The sequence below is a fragment of the Hyla sarda genome, chromosome 2 (genome assembly GCF_029499605.1).
Source record: "Hyla sarda isolate aHylSar1 chromosome 2, aHylSar1.hap1, whole genome shotgun sequence".
Classification (NCBI taxonomy): domain Eukaryota; kingdom Metazoa; phylum Chordata; class Amphibia; order Anura; family Hylidae; genus Hyla; species Hyla sarda.
This window is the reverse complement of record NC_079190.1, coordinates 35,319,779-35,334,694: the sequence shown is the minus strand read 5'-3', so window position 1 is coordinate 35,334,694 and position 14,916 is coordinate 35,319,779. Positions and strand designations below refer to the sequence as shown.

Genomic DNA, 14,916 nt, shown 5'->3' with positions numbered 1-14,916 from the left:
TCACTCACCTCTTGATTGCTCACAACAAAAACAGTTGAGGGCTTTCAAACAGGCTTAGATACATTCTCTCCCCTTCATTCACCTCTACCCTTCTTCACTCACTCCTACCCCCTCCTTCATTTACTCCTACCCCCTCCTTCATCCACCTATACCCCTTCCCTTCATCCACTTATACCCCTTCCATTCATCCACCTTCTCTGAACCTTGGTTGAACTTGATGGACATCTGTCTTTTCAATTAAACTATGTAACTATGTAACTATTTACCAACTTACAGAAACAATTAGAAAATGCAACTTCTGCTCTTGAAAACTTATAAGGCCATTTAAGAGCATGGCCTTCAGGTAATACTTTATTTGCCCTGTAGTGGCCGCTGCAGGGGAAATATGTTGGTAGAAGTTGTCTGTCAACAAGCCTGTAAATGGTCTCCAATGGCAACCGCCAGAACAGTAAACAGGACTTTGTACGTAAAATCAGCAAAACATGAGAAATGCAAAAGGGGAAGTTAATGAATTAACTTTTTAGAGAGATTCTATCTATTCTAAGTTGCAATAATTGTTAATTTACATTGAAATTGAGGAAAATAAAATATTCATAATAAAGTAAATATTCATCTACATCTGTACCTGTTGACAATTATCTCTTTATACAAGGCAACAAGAAAAGATCATGTATGGTGTCCGGCAGATCCTTCAGACATAGGCAGAATATTAATAAATGAACGGAACAGTCACCAAATTGACAACTTCAATGTTAATGAATTTCTTGAAAGGGGGAATAACTACATGTTAAACTAGAACAAAGACAGAGGATGTGATAATCTTCTTGAAAGAGAATTAAATACATGAGTTGGAATATAATTCTGACCACAGCACGAGAGGATTTCTTTTAAGACTGTTGTCATATGTCATTAAACCTCTCCCTCTCTTCTGGGGTCTTTCCCTCCTCCTTCAAACACTCTATCATAACCCCACTATTGAAAAAATCATCTTTGGACCCGTCCTGTGCAGCCAACTATCGACCAGTCTCAAATCTCCCCTTTATCTCCAAACTCCTGGAACGCTTGGTCTTCTCCCGCCTTATCCGCTATCTCTCCGAGAACTCTCTCCTTGACCCCTTACAGTCTGGTTTCCGCTCCCTTCACTCCACAGAAACGGCCCTAACCAAAGTCACTAACGATCTTCTGACGGCCAAATCAAATGGCAATTTCTCTTTACTGATTCTCTTGGACCTGTCTGTGGCTTTTGACACTGTGGATCACCAACTCCTCCTCAGTAGTCTCCGCTCCATCGGTCTCAAGGACTCTGCTCTCGCCTGGTTTTCCTCCTATCTCTCTGGCCGCTTCTTTAGCGTCTCGTTTTCTGGCTCTACTTCTTCTCCTCTTCCCCTTGCTGTCGGGGTTCCCCAGGGATCGGTCCTGGGTCCTCTACTCTTTTCACTCTACACATCCCCCATTGGAAAAACAATAAGTAGATTTGGTTTCCAGTACCACCTCTATGCTGATGACACCCAACTCTATACCTCCTCCGCCAACATCACCCCTGCACTCCTACAGAATACCAGTGACTGTCTCTCTGCCGTCTCAGACATCATGTCCTCTTTATATCTGAAACTAAATCTTTTGAAAACAGAACTTCTTGTCTTTTCTCCATCAACTGATACTGTACCTAACCCTGACATTTCCATCTCGGTATGTGGTACTACCATAACTTCCGGGCAGCAGGCTCGCTGTCTTGGAGTTATACTTGACTCTGATCTTTCTTTCACTCCCCATATTCAGTCTCTTTCACGTTCTTGTCACCTTCATCTCAAAAACATTTCCAGAATCCGTCCGTTTCTCACTATTGAAACTACTAAAACTCTCATTATTGCTTTGATTCATTCCCGCCTCGACTACTGTAACTCTTTACTAATAGGCCTTCCTTTCTCCAAACACTCTCCTCTCCATTCCTTCCTAAATGCCGCAGCCAGACTCATCTTGTTCTCCAGCCGCTACACCGACGCCTCCTCCCTGTGCCAGTCACTACACTGGTTACCAATTCAGTCCAGAATACAGTACAAAATCCTCAGTCTCACACACAAAGCTCTCCACAATGCTGCACCTCCCTACATCTCCTCTCTCATCTCTGTCTACCATCCTACACGTTCTCTCTGATCTGCTAATGACCTCACACTAACATCTTCTATAATCCGAACTTCTCACTCCCGTCTCCAAGACTTCACTCGTGCTGCACCGGTTCTCTGGAATGCTATCCCTCAATCCCTCAGACTCAACAACAACATCCATAGTTTCAAACGTGGCCTAAAAACACATCTCTTCAGACAGGCCTATAACAGTCTCTAATTGGCCTCAACATATCCCCAACATATCCCCAACATATCCCCAATATATCCTCAACATATCCCCAACATATCCCCAACATATCCCCAACATATCCCCAACATATCCCCAACATATCCCCAACATATCCTCAACATATCCTCAATATATCCCCAACATATCCCCAACATATCCCCAACATATCCCCAACATATCCCCAACATATCCCCAACATATCCTCAACATATCCCCAACATATCCCCAACATATCCTCAATATATCCTCAACATATCCCCAACATATCCCCAACATATCCTCAACATATCCCCAACATATCCCCAACATATCCCCAACATATCCCGAACATACCCCCAACATATCCCCAACATATCCTCAACATATCCACAACATATCCACAACATATCCCCAACATATCCCGAACATACCCCCAACATATCCCCAACATATCCTCAATATATCCCCAACATATCCCGAACATACCCCCAACATATCCCCAACATATCCTCAATATATCCCCACACCTCTTGTTTGAATAGTTATTGTGTAATATTATGTCTGATACTTGTCTATGTTTGTACCCCATAATTGTAAGCGCTGCGGAATCTGTAGGCGCTATATAAATAAATAAATAAATAAAATAAATAAAGGAGAAGCACATTTAGTGTATTGTGTTCTGTTCCAATAAAACAAACAACCAAAAAATAACTATAAAACAAAGGGAAAATCCCCTGAAAGATCAAAGAAATATCTATCTATGTCATATCTATCTATCTATCTATCTCATATCTATCTATCTATCTCATATCTATCTATCTCATATCTATCTATCTCATATCTATCTATCTATCTCATATCTATCTATCTATCTATCATCTATCTATCTCAGCTATCTAGCTCATATCTATCTATCTATCTATCTATCTCATATATATCTATCATCTATCTATCTATCTCATATCTATCTCATATCTATCTATCTATCTATCTCATATCCATCTATCTATCTATCTATCTATCTCATATCTATCTATATATATCATATCTATCTATCTCATAACTATCTATCTATCTCATATCTATCTATCTATCTATCTATCTATCTATCTATCTATCTATCTATCTATCTATGTCATATCTATCTATCTATCTCATATCTATCTATCTATCTATCTCATATCTATCTATCTATCTATCTCATATCTATCTATATATCTCATATCTATTTATCTATCTATCTCATATCTATCTATCTATCTATCTCATATCTATCTATCTCATATCTATCTATCTATCTCATATCTATCTATCTACATCATATCTATCTATCTATCTATCTATCTAAATATCTCATATCTATCTATATATATTTCATATATATCTATCATCTATCTATCTATATCTATCTATCTATCTATCTCATATCTATCTATCTATCTATCTATCTATCTGTCTGTCTGTCTGTCTATATCTATCTCATATCTATCTATCTATCTATCTATCATCTATCTATCTGATATCTATCTATCTATCTATATATCTCATATCTATCTATATATCTATCTCATATCTATCTATCATCTATCTATCTATCTATCTATCTTATATCTACCTCATATCTATCTATCTATCTATCTATCTATCTATCTATCTATCTATCTATCTATATATCTCATATCTATCTATCTCATATCTATCTATCTATCTATCTATCTATCTATCTATCTATCATCTCTCATATCTATCTATCTCATATCTATCTATCATCTCTCATATCTATCTATCTATCTATCTGAATTAAAAAGATCCAGCAGCACTCCAAATTAGATGAATCACGTAGTGGCTTTATTCGTCAACTGTACAAGCAATGTTTCGGCTGCCTCTCGCTAGACAATGGCTGCAAATAAAGCTACTACGTGATTCATCTAATTTGGAGTGCTGCTGGATTTTCCATTTTGATACTGCCAAGTCTTTGACCCAGGCTCAATCAGCTTGCACCTGCACAACTTATCTATCTATCGATCTATCTAATGTCTATCTATCTATCTGTCTATCTATCTAGTCCTTAGCAAATCTATGACTTCTTGTACATCTCCTGATCGCATTACTCTTGGGCTGCGGAGATTGCTCAGGACTTTTAAACACCCTGCCGATTTTCCAGGGGAAGGTGCAGAGAAAAGTAAGTGCAGGGGTAGATGATGAGTCAGGAGGACGGGATATGAGGTTGGGAAATTAGATTGGGATATGAGTTCAGGTATGAGGATGGTGTATGTGGTCGAGATATAAAGTTGGGATATGAGGACGAGATATGAGGTCGGGACATGAAAACAGGATATGAGGATGGCATATAGGGTGGGATGTGAGGACTGGATATGAGGACGAGATAAGAGGATGAGATAAGAGAATGAAATATGAGGGTGAGTTATTGTTGAAAAACATAAACAAACAAAACATTTTAGATTAAAAAAGGTAAATTGAGGTTAACCCCCCCCCCCTACACATTAAGGGGTTATCAACTGATTATTTAATTAAAGGATCCGACTAAATCCTAATGGGTCAAGCTTACACTGCAGCTCAATAGGGGTACTCCGCTGCTCAGCGTTTGGAACAAACTGTTCCGAACGCTGGAGTCGGGAACTTGTGGCATCATAGCCCCGCCCCCTCATGACATCACGTCCCACCCCCTCAATGCAAGTCTATTGGAGGGGGCGTGACATCCGTCACGCCCCCTCCCATAGACTTGCATTGAGGGGGCGGGGCGTGACGGCATGAGGGGGTAGGGCTATGACGTCACGAGCTCCTGGCGCCGGCTCCAGCATTCGGAACAGTTCCAAATGCTGAGCAGCGGAGTACCCCTTTAAGGATGCAATTGAAAATAGAAGCTTAAGGTAATGTCTAGCATTGTTCAAATGTAAAAGCAGCGTACAATGGCTTGTTTCTCTGTACTTATTATTATACCCTATTCAATACGTTGTAACGACACATATCTGATGTATATTTAATTGTTGCTATAAAATATATATTTGCTACAGAAGAAAAGCTTAAATAAAACAATAGAAAAGCCTTAGTGATTTAATAAAAAGCCAAGCTCCATCCTGTTCACACATTGTTAGCTCTGCTGAGTGGGTTTTTGTTACTGTTAAGTCATATTCACAGGTACATGTTACAGTTATATTCACAGGTATAAACCGACCAAAAAGTCATCCAAACTTTAGATATTACAAGCCAAAAAGAAGGAGGAGATGGCTGCCACCATGAGTTTAGTTTATTTAAAGGGTAGCTTCTATCCCTAACACCCTCCCTGCCTTTATTTTATTTTTTTACTATTTTTAAAATGGCATTTAGTCTGCCTGGTAGTGTGCTCACTACCAGGCAGACTTCCCCAGCAGGCACCACATCACTGATGCCTGCTGGGGCCGGCACTTCCGCCCTTAGTTCTCCTAACAGGGTGCCTCCAGCTGTTTCACCACTACAACTCCCAGCATGCCCTGAACTCTATTGGCTGTCAGGGCATGCTGGGAATTGTAGTGGTAAAACAACTGGAGGCACCCAGGACAGGAGTTTCATGGGCGAAGGAGTGAGCCAGGAGCCGATGCGGGAGAGACGGGTGCGGGGGAGCCTCTTCCTGCCACTCGTAAGTAACACCAAAACACCCCTAGCCTTTAATATCCTGAATGTAGTCAGCTAGTGACTACATTTAGGTCTGTAACGTAAGCGCTCCGGCAAGACTCACTGCCGGTGGGGCTGGGATTCGCATCGCGGTTCTCGGCCACATGCGAGTCTCAGCCCATCACTAACCTCCCTGATCAACCATGTTCTCAGTGCCGGCACGCATGCCCCCACCTCCTAGGGTGCACCCGCGCTGGAGCTCTCCTGGATCTTTGTTTTCCAAGAGCCTGAGAGAAAGCTACTGTGTTCCTGTGTTCCTGTTATCCTGTCTATCTGTGTACCTGATCCTTGTTCCGTGACCTGACCCTGCTACTGTGCTGCCTGCCCTGACCTTCAGCTATCCTGACCTCATCTTGTCCTTATCATCTGTACCATGCTTATTCCTAGCTACCTGTGTGGACGAGTTGTGCCAGGAGTAGCGATCTGGGTGCTGCCAGCTGCAGCAAGACCATCCCGTTTTGCGGTGGGCTCTGGTGAAACCAGCGGCACCTTAGACTCCACTCCCTGCCACGGCCCCGCCATCATCCTCACAGGCCCACAGGATCCACTACCTACCGTGACCCTTACAAGGTCTTTCTCTAAAATGATATGTGCCCGACCTTAAAGTTTAGCAAACCATGCTTTAGGGTGCAAACACATATACATCTGAACAATGATGTAGTCATGGTGTCTATGGGGTTGATTCCTGTCTGTGCTCAAATATGTCAATATCCCATTTTAACAGGATGCCCAAATGTACATGTCTCAGAAGGCACAATAGTAGTGTGAACCCAGACAATAGCACAAATGAACATAGCCTAAACCTACACCAGACACCGGGTATAATCCTAATTTTCCAAAATAAACCTGTCTTAGCAACAAATGAGCACTAGAACCCTGAGACCAGAGCAACAGAAACTAAATCAAGAAACTGATCTATTCCATAAGTGAATCAAAAGCAGCAAGTAAAAAATACGGACACCAAAGATTACACTGATAAGAACCAATAATTCAATAACTAATTCCACAAATGTGATCAAACCTTGGTGAAGCTTCTCCTTTTAAAGAGTTAATTTTGCAATGTTTTCCACTTAATGGGGTACTCTTTAACTAATTTTGTTCAGAACACTCGGAGCCCGAGGCCGTGATTGTGATGTCACGGCTACGCCTCCTCTTGACACCACATCCCCTCCATTCATGTCCATGGTAGGGGGCATGACGGCTGACATGCCCCCTCCCTTAGACATGAATAGAGGGGGCATGGTGTCACATCACGAGGGGGATAAGGGGATAAGATGTCTGGCAGTGAAGTACCCCTTTAATCAGTTCCTCTAGCTGACATCATCAGGGAGAAAGTAAAGGTCTGCAGTATTACTCTACTATTCCAGACCGAATGAAGCGTGTGAATGAACAGCCTAGAGTGCTCTTATATATATATATATATATATATATATATATATATATATATATATATATATATATATATACAGACCTATGATGGCCCCGACATACGATCATTTCAACATGCGATGGCCTCTCAGAGGCAGCATCAACATACAATGCTTTTGTATGTTGGGGTCATCACATAAACGGCTATCTGGCAACGTAGACTGCTTCAGCTGCTGCCGGATAGCCGTTTACGGTACCCCATGGGGTCCGCTGATGATCACTAACCTGTCCTCGGGGCTCCGGCGCGTCCTCTTCGGGATCTCCTGCATTGTCAGCGCTCTCCATCGTCGTCATCACGTCGCCGCGCACACCGTTCCGTCATCCAATAGGAGCGACGTGATGGCGGTGATGGAGAGCGAGGATGCCGGGGAAGCAGAGGCCTTACCGGAGCGTCGGGGAAACCCCAGGGACGCGGTTACAGCGATGGAGGGCGACATCTAGGGCAGCGATGACGAGTGGTGACGGTCCGGATCCGGAGGACACGTGAGTATAACCTCCAATACCAGTGGTCTTCAACCTGCGGACCTCCAGATGTTGCAAAACTACAACTCCCAGCATGCCCGAACAGCCGTTGGCTGTCCGGGCATGCTGGGTGTTGTAGTTTTGCAACATCTGGAGGTCCGCAGGTTGTAGACCACTGTCCTATACCTTACATTGCACGGATCCCTCAACATACGATGGTTTCAACAAACGATGGTCCATTTGGAACGTATGTTGAGGGACCACTGTGTATATATATATATATATATATATATATATATAGCAAAATGCTGTTAGTCCAATAAAAAAGGTATTACAAGATACTGCAACATTTTATGATTTGCATCTATATATATATATATATATATATATATATATATATATATATATTCTTTTATCATTTTTTTCCCATTATGAATAAGAGTAACCTTATCTATTTTTCTTCACTTAATCTCTTTCTATAGCTGACATCAGCAGGGAGGAAGTAAAGGACTGCATTATTAATCTGGTATTCCCGACTGAATGAAGGGTGTGAATGAACATCTTGCTCTTTCTTTATTTTACAAGAATTAAGACATTAAGGTGCATATATAAGAGGCTATTACGTCAACTACTAGTAATACACTTTAACATGTCAATGCATCTATTTATAATTGTATTCACCAGAGGTGAATTGAGGTAACAATAACATTGAAACAGTGGCTATAGCAGCATGTGCCATGAAGCCTCGGAAAGCCCTGAGGTCCCTATCTGTTAGACTCCTTCTGTCTTGTGTGATGGACCTGATGCTATTTACTGCTCCCGTACGTCTGCTAGACACCTTAAAGCCACTTTCCTAAATGCTTCTATAACAACAAATGTAGCCAAGTCCGGGAGATGAGATACATTGTTTCAATGGCCCGGTAATAAGGCCCTTACAGTATTTTCTTAGGAATTGAGAAGCTTGAAGAAGAATTGGGGTTATATAACAGATGGTCTCCATCTAACCAGAATAAGAAGTAGATGGTACTAAAAATAAAAGTGTTAAATGAGTCTTCGTAACAATAGGATACAAATGACAAAAATGTGGTGAAAATTACATCGTCTAGAATAAATGGCTCATTAACGGAGCATAGATGGATAATATCATAGATCAGGAGAATGGGAACGTGGGTCCGGCACAGGGTTAAGTCTAGCAATCAATGTAATTCATGGTAACGTTACATTATGTTACACTTTAAAGGTTTTATTAGGTTTCATTTTATACTGTAGATTTTCTTTTACTATTTAGTAATATTAAAAATGTTTCTGTAAAGCGGTTTTATAAAAGAAAAAAAAATTACTTTTTTCTTTTTTTCTAAAGCAGCACCACCTTTGTTCATGGTTCGTGATCGGTATTGCAGGTTATCCCCATGTTACTCATTAGGATCTTTACATGTCTTTTTTTTATGTGTCTAGTTTCTGTATTTGGCTCACAAATCCCTCTGTTCTGCTGCTCACTCATTCTGACATCTACTGTTCAAGAAGGGGAATGTCTGAGGCAAGCACTGAGCCCGACCTCACTTACCACGACTTCACTTCTTCCCTGAGTCTGCTGTGCTGTGCTGTGTCTCTTCATCTAATCACTGCAGGCTCGACTCTGTTTTAAAGAGTTTGATACTTTGGACTTAAATACGCACTGTGATGAGAAGCTGCAAACATGCAGGTCACAGCATGGTAGCAGCAGCTACATCAAAAGTATTTCTCCTGTTTTACCCCCTGAAGTGCTGTCTCCCTTAACACTGTCACCCTAGGCACATGCCTAGGGGCGTTGGATGGCAAATACAGCCCTGCACACAACCGGCCACCTTCCTCCATTGTTCCATATCTATGAATGCTAATGTGGCCATTATAGGTGCTTTGGCAGTGATCAAGGGTCAGATTGGTCACCCGAACTGTTCTGTAACCACACAGCCTCATGCACAGCAAGCTGTGACTCCCTATATGCTCTGGCTTCTTTCTATCATATTCAGCAGGAACTATAAAGAAATTTTCGTTTTCTCAGTGAAATTGGGCAAAGCTAGGCTAGGTTTTTCTCCCCATAAACCTTGGGCATCCATGACCCTGTTACCAGCCATCCTTCCTTGGAACACTTTTGATAAGTATTAACCTGGATGACCCCACAATACTTTCTATTTTGGAGATGCTCTGATCCAGTTGTATGGACATCCCAATTTTGCCTCTAGTCATAGTTAATCAGATCCTAAATCAACTGTCTAAGGCTGGGTTCACATATATCAGTTTTCCGGCACAGTTTTCCTCTGGCATGCACTGGAGGGAAAATTATTCTAGAACTGAGCCCATTCATTTGAATGGGACAGTTCAAAATTAATCAGCATCCCAATTTTGACGCCGAATGGTTGGACACGCTGGACAGCACTGGACAGGAGAATGCAGCTTGCTGTGTTCCCCTGTCAGGTGCCAGAAACAATGGACGCCAGATGCCATACAACTTATGACAACTGATGCACGTTGTCATCAGTTGTGGCATCAGTTGCAATGAGATTTAGACTAAGTTCATCTATGCCGGATATTGGACATTTATGAACCCAGCCTAATAAAGTGTTTCCCACCCAGTGATGGGAGTTTTGCAACAGCTGAAGGCAAACAGGATGGGAATCACTGGTCTAATATGTCTAATTTCTGGATTGGTACCATTGTGACACAATAACCAAAGTTACTCACTCAGTCATCAGTAATGACTGACCAGCATGTAGGTATAGTTGTTGCCCTCAATTTTCATTGGTGAATAGTCAATGTCTCCTTAATAGATTTTGAGCAAGCCCAGCCCCCTGAACACAGATTCATTCTGAACTGCGGACATTTCTAACATTGCCAGGTCCGGCTCACGCAAACCTGGCAATGTTGGGACTGAGCTATATAGCCACTAGTACAGCTCAGCCCAGCAAGGTCAGCCCAGCAAGGAAGGAGTTAATTAGTGCTGCTGAATTAGCACTAGTTAACGCCTTGGAGGGGGCGTATACATTATACAACCATCTTTATGTGTAGCCCCCATCTCTAATGATGACGTCACAAGGGGCAGAGCTAAACAAGAAGAGGCCCGGACCAGTGATGAGATGGTAAATATCACTCTTTTCACTGTATACAATATACATCCCTATAAATGCCTGTATGATGTATACCCTCCCACCCCAAGAGTTAACTAGTGCTGGTCTGCAGCGCTAATTAACTGCTTCCTGCTGGAGGCATAGTTTGCTTACAGTAGACCATTGGAATTGTTGGTTTACTGGGCCAAGGAGTTAATCATTCGGCTGCTGGTTTGCAGCAAATTTGCACTTTCCGCAAGCCTGGCGAGCTGAACTTTTGGAAAGCTTGCTCAACTCTACAGGCTTAAGCTACGGCTAGGAAGACATTTATCATTGCCTTTTCGTCAGCTGGAAATGTATAATTTCTATATATGTTTTCATTAAAGGGGGTGACCGCTCAGGACCAAGCTTCTTTGTAACAAGGGTCCCCCAACAACAATCTGATCACAGGGTGAGGAAACCAGCAGCAAGCCTTCACATTCCCTGGGGCACAACCACGGGAGAGATGGAGTATTAAACGATTCCCATTGAAATCCTATGTGTAATTCATAGGCGAGCTTTGCCCTTCAGAGCCTGAGATGCTCTTTGTAGCAGAACTTGCCTCTGGCAAATACTTGAAGGTCCTGAACCATGGATTTCTTACTATTGCACTTGAAATGTGTCCTATAAGGAACTTTTTACAATTCTTGAGAATTGAGAAAAGAATGGTTATACAAAGTAAGATATAGCAATGTCATAACATACAACGCATAGATTCCCATATATAAAAAAAAGCCTAAGAGAGAATTAAATTCATGAGGCACTCCAAGGAGTAATAGAAGGAATGCGCCGTAATTTGGATAGAAGAATAATAGTGTGTGCACTTAATAAAACACTGACTTTACGTGTCGCACCCCACCCAGCCAGGAGATGTAGGCAGAGTAAATGAAATGCAGGAGCATGCCTCCAGAATATCCCGGCTTTCCATCTTGCTTGAGCATGACCCCAACTGGGAATAAGACATAAGATAAACACACTCTTGATGTGCCCCCTCTCGTCTGTCTCCTAACTTTGTTGTGACATTTGGCCAGATGTGCGCCGAGCTCATAGCGTTTACTCGGGACTTGCTGAAAGGAATATTTATTAATAAACAATGGAATATTTCCCTTTGATCAAACCTGTAATTTATTATCACCAGCTATGTCCTAGATTTACAGACAATGTCTCATAGAAATCAATTACTGCGCACGCCAGACGCCCGTATCATTTGGATGGAAGGCAATGTAGGCATGAGCTCAGTACTGCTGTGGAATCCAAATGCAGAGGAGACTCAGACTATAATCCCCAACTATATCTATCTCATATCTATCTCATATCTATCTATCTCATATCTATCTATCTCATATCTATCTCATATCTATCTATCTCATATCTATCTATCTCATATCTATCTATCTCTCATATCTATCTATCTCATATCTATCTATCTCATATCTATCTATCTCATATCTATCTATCTTATATCTATCTATCTCATATCTATCTATCTCATATCTATCTATCTATCTATCTATCTATCTCATATCTATCTATCTCATATCTATCTATCTTATATCTATCTATCTCATATCTATCTATCTCATATCTATCTATCTCATATCTATCTATCTATCTATCTCATATCTATCTATCTATCTCATATCTATCTATCTATCTATCTCATATCTATCTATCTATCTCATATCTATCTATCTATCTCATATATATCTATCTTATATCTATCTCATATATATCTCATATCTATCTATCTATCTATCTATCTGATATCTATCTCATATCTATCTCATATCTTTCTCATATCTATCTATCTATCTATCTATCTGATATCTATCTATCTATCTCATATCTATCTCTCTATCTATCTCATATCTATCTATCTCATATCTATCTATCTCATATCTATCTATCATTCTATCTATCTATCTCATATCTATCTATCTATCTATCTATCTATCTATCTCATATCTATCTCATATCTATCTATCATCTATCTATCTATCTATCTATCTATCTATCTATCTATCATCTCATATCTATCTATCTATCTATCTATCTATCTCATATCTATCTATCAATCATCTCATATCTATCTATCTATCTATCTATCTCATATCTATCTATCTATCATCTCATATCTATCTATCTATCTCATATCTATCTATCTATCTATCTATCTATCTATCTATCATCTCATATCTATCTATCATCTCATATCTATCTATCTATCTATCTATCTATCTATCAATCATCTCATATATATCTATCTATCTATCTATCTATCTATCATCTCATATCTATCTATCTATCTCATATCTATCTATCTATCATCTCATATCTATCTATAATCTCTTATCTATCTATCTATCATCTCATATTTATCTATCTACCTATCTATCTATCTATCTATCTATTATATCATATCTATCTATCTATCTCATATCTATCTATCTCATATCTATCTATCTATCTATCTCATATCTATCTATCTCATATCTATCTATCTATCTATTTCATATCTATCTATCTATCTATCATCTCATATCTATCTATCTCATATCTATCTATCTATCTATCTATCTCATATCTATCTATCATCTCATATCTATCTATCTATCTATCTATCTCATATCTATCTATCTATCTATCTATCTATCTCATATCCATCTATCTATCTATCTATCTATCTATCTCATATCTATCTATCATCTCATATCTATCTATCTCATATCTATCTATCTCATATCTATCTATCATCTCATATCTATCTATCTATCTATCTATCTCATATCTATCTATCTATCTATCTCATATCTATCTATCTCATATCTATCTATCTATCTATCATCTCATATCTATCTGTCTCATATCTATCTATCTATCTATCTATCTATCTATCTATCTAATATCTATCTATCTATCTATCTCATATCTATCTATCTATCTATCTCATATCTATCTATCTATGTATCTATTTCATATCTATCTATCTATCTCATATCTATCTATCATCTTATATATATCTATCTATCTATTATCTCATATCTATCTATCTATCTATCTATCTATCTATCTATTATCTCATATCTATCTATCTATGTATCTATCTATCTCATATCTATCTATCTATTTCATATCTATCTATCATCTTATATTTATCTATCTATCTATTATCTCATATCTATCTATCTATCTATCTATCTATCTATTATCTCATATCTATCTATCTATGTATCTATCTCATATCTATCTATCTATCTCATATCTATCTATCATCTTATATTTATTTATCTATCTATCTATCTATCTCATATCTATCTCATATCTATCTATCTATCTCATATCTATCTATCTATCTATCTATCTATCTCATATCTATCATCTCATATCTATCTATCTATCTATCTATCTATCTATCCATCTATCTATCTCATGTACATTCTGAAGTCCTAAGGCCCCTCCCTCCCTAGGCTCTTTAATCTTTCATTCTCTAGCCACTATTTATAGATTACCTTCCCTAGTAAGATGCGGCCTCCAGCAGACGTTCTTTTGTGCTTTGTGTTCCCTTACACTTCCCTGATTAAATTTGACATTATTGTCACTAGTTAATGTGCACAATGCATTAGTCTGTGCTGGTGGGCAGAATTCCTGAGGACTGTTCTATCTAAGAATAAAAGTGCATTAGAAAACAGTAAATATCAGTGAATGTAAGAAAACAATTGTCTTTCCTGTTCTCAGCAGAAAGATTAAAGTCTGCCACAAAACAAATCTATTTCAAACAGACAGAAAGCGAATGTGCCCTGGGCACCGAGACTGATGTAAACCGCAACAAACATACATTTACATGTTGGCTCTTTAGTGTGTCAAATAAATATATCAGGATCTGTCACTCACAGTAAAG

General features: G+C 39.5%; 1 protein-coding gene across 1 annotated transcript in view; it reads right to left on the bottom strand.

Annotated features, from left to right (window-relative positions):
* The window catches only part of CNTN5 (contactin 5), a 1,441,523-nt gene that overhangs the window by 1,180,988 nt on the left and 245,619 nt on the right, over window positions 1-14,916 (bottom strand). The window lies entirely within an intron of this gene.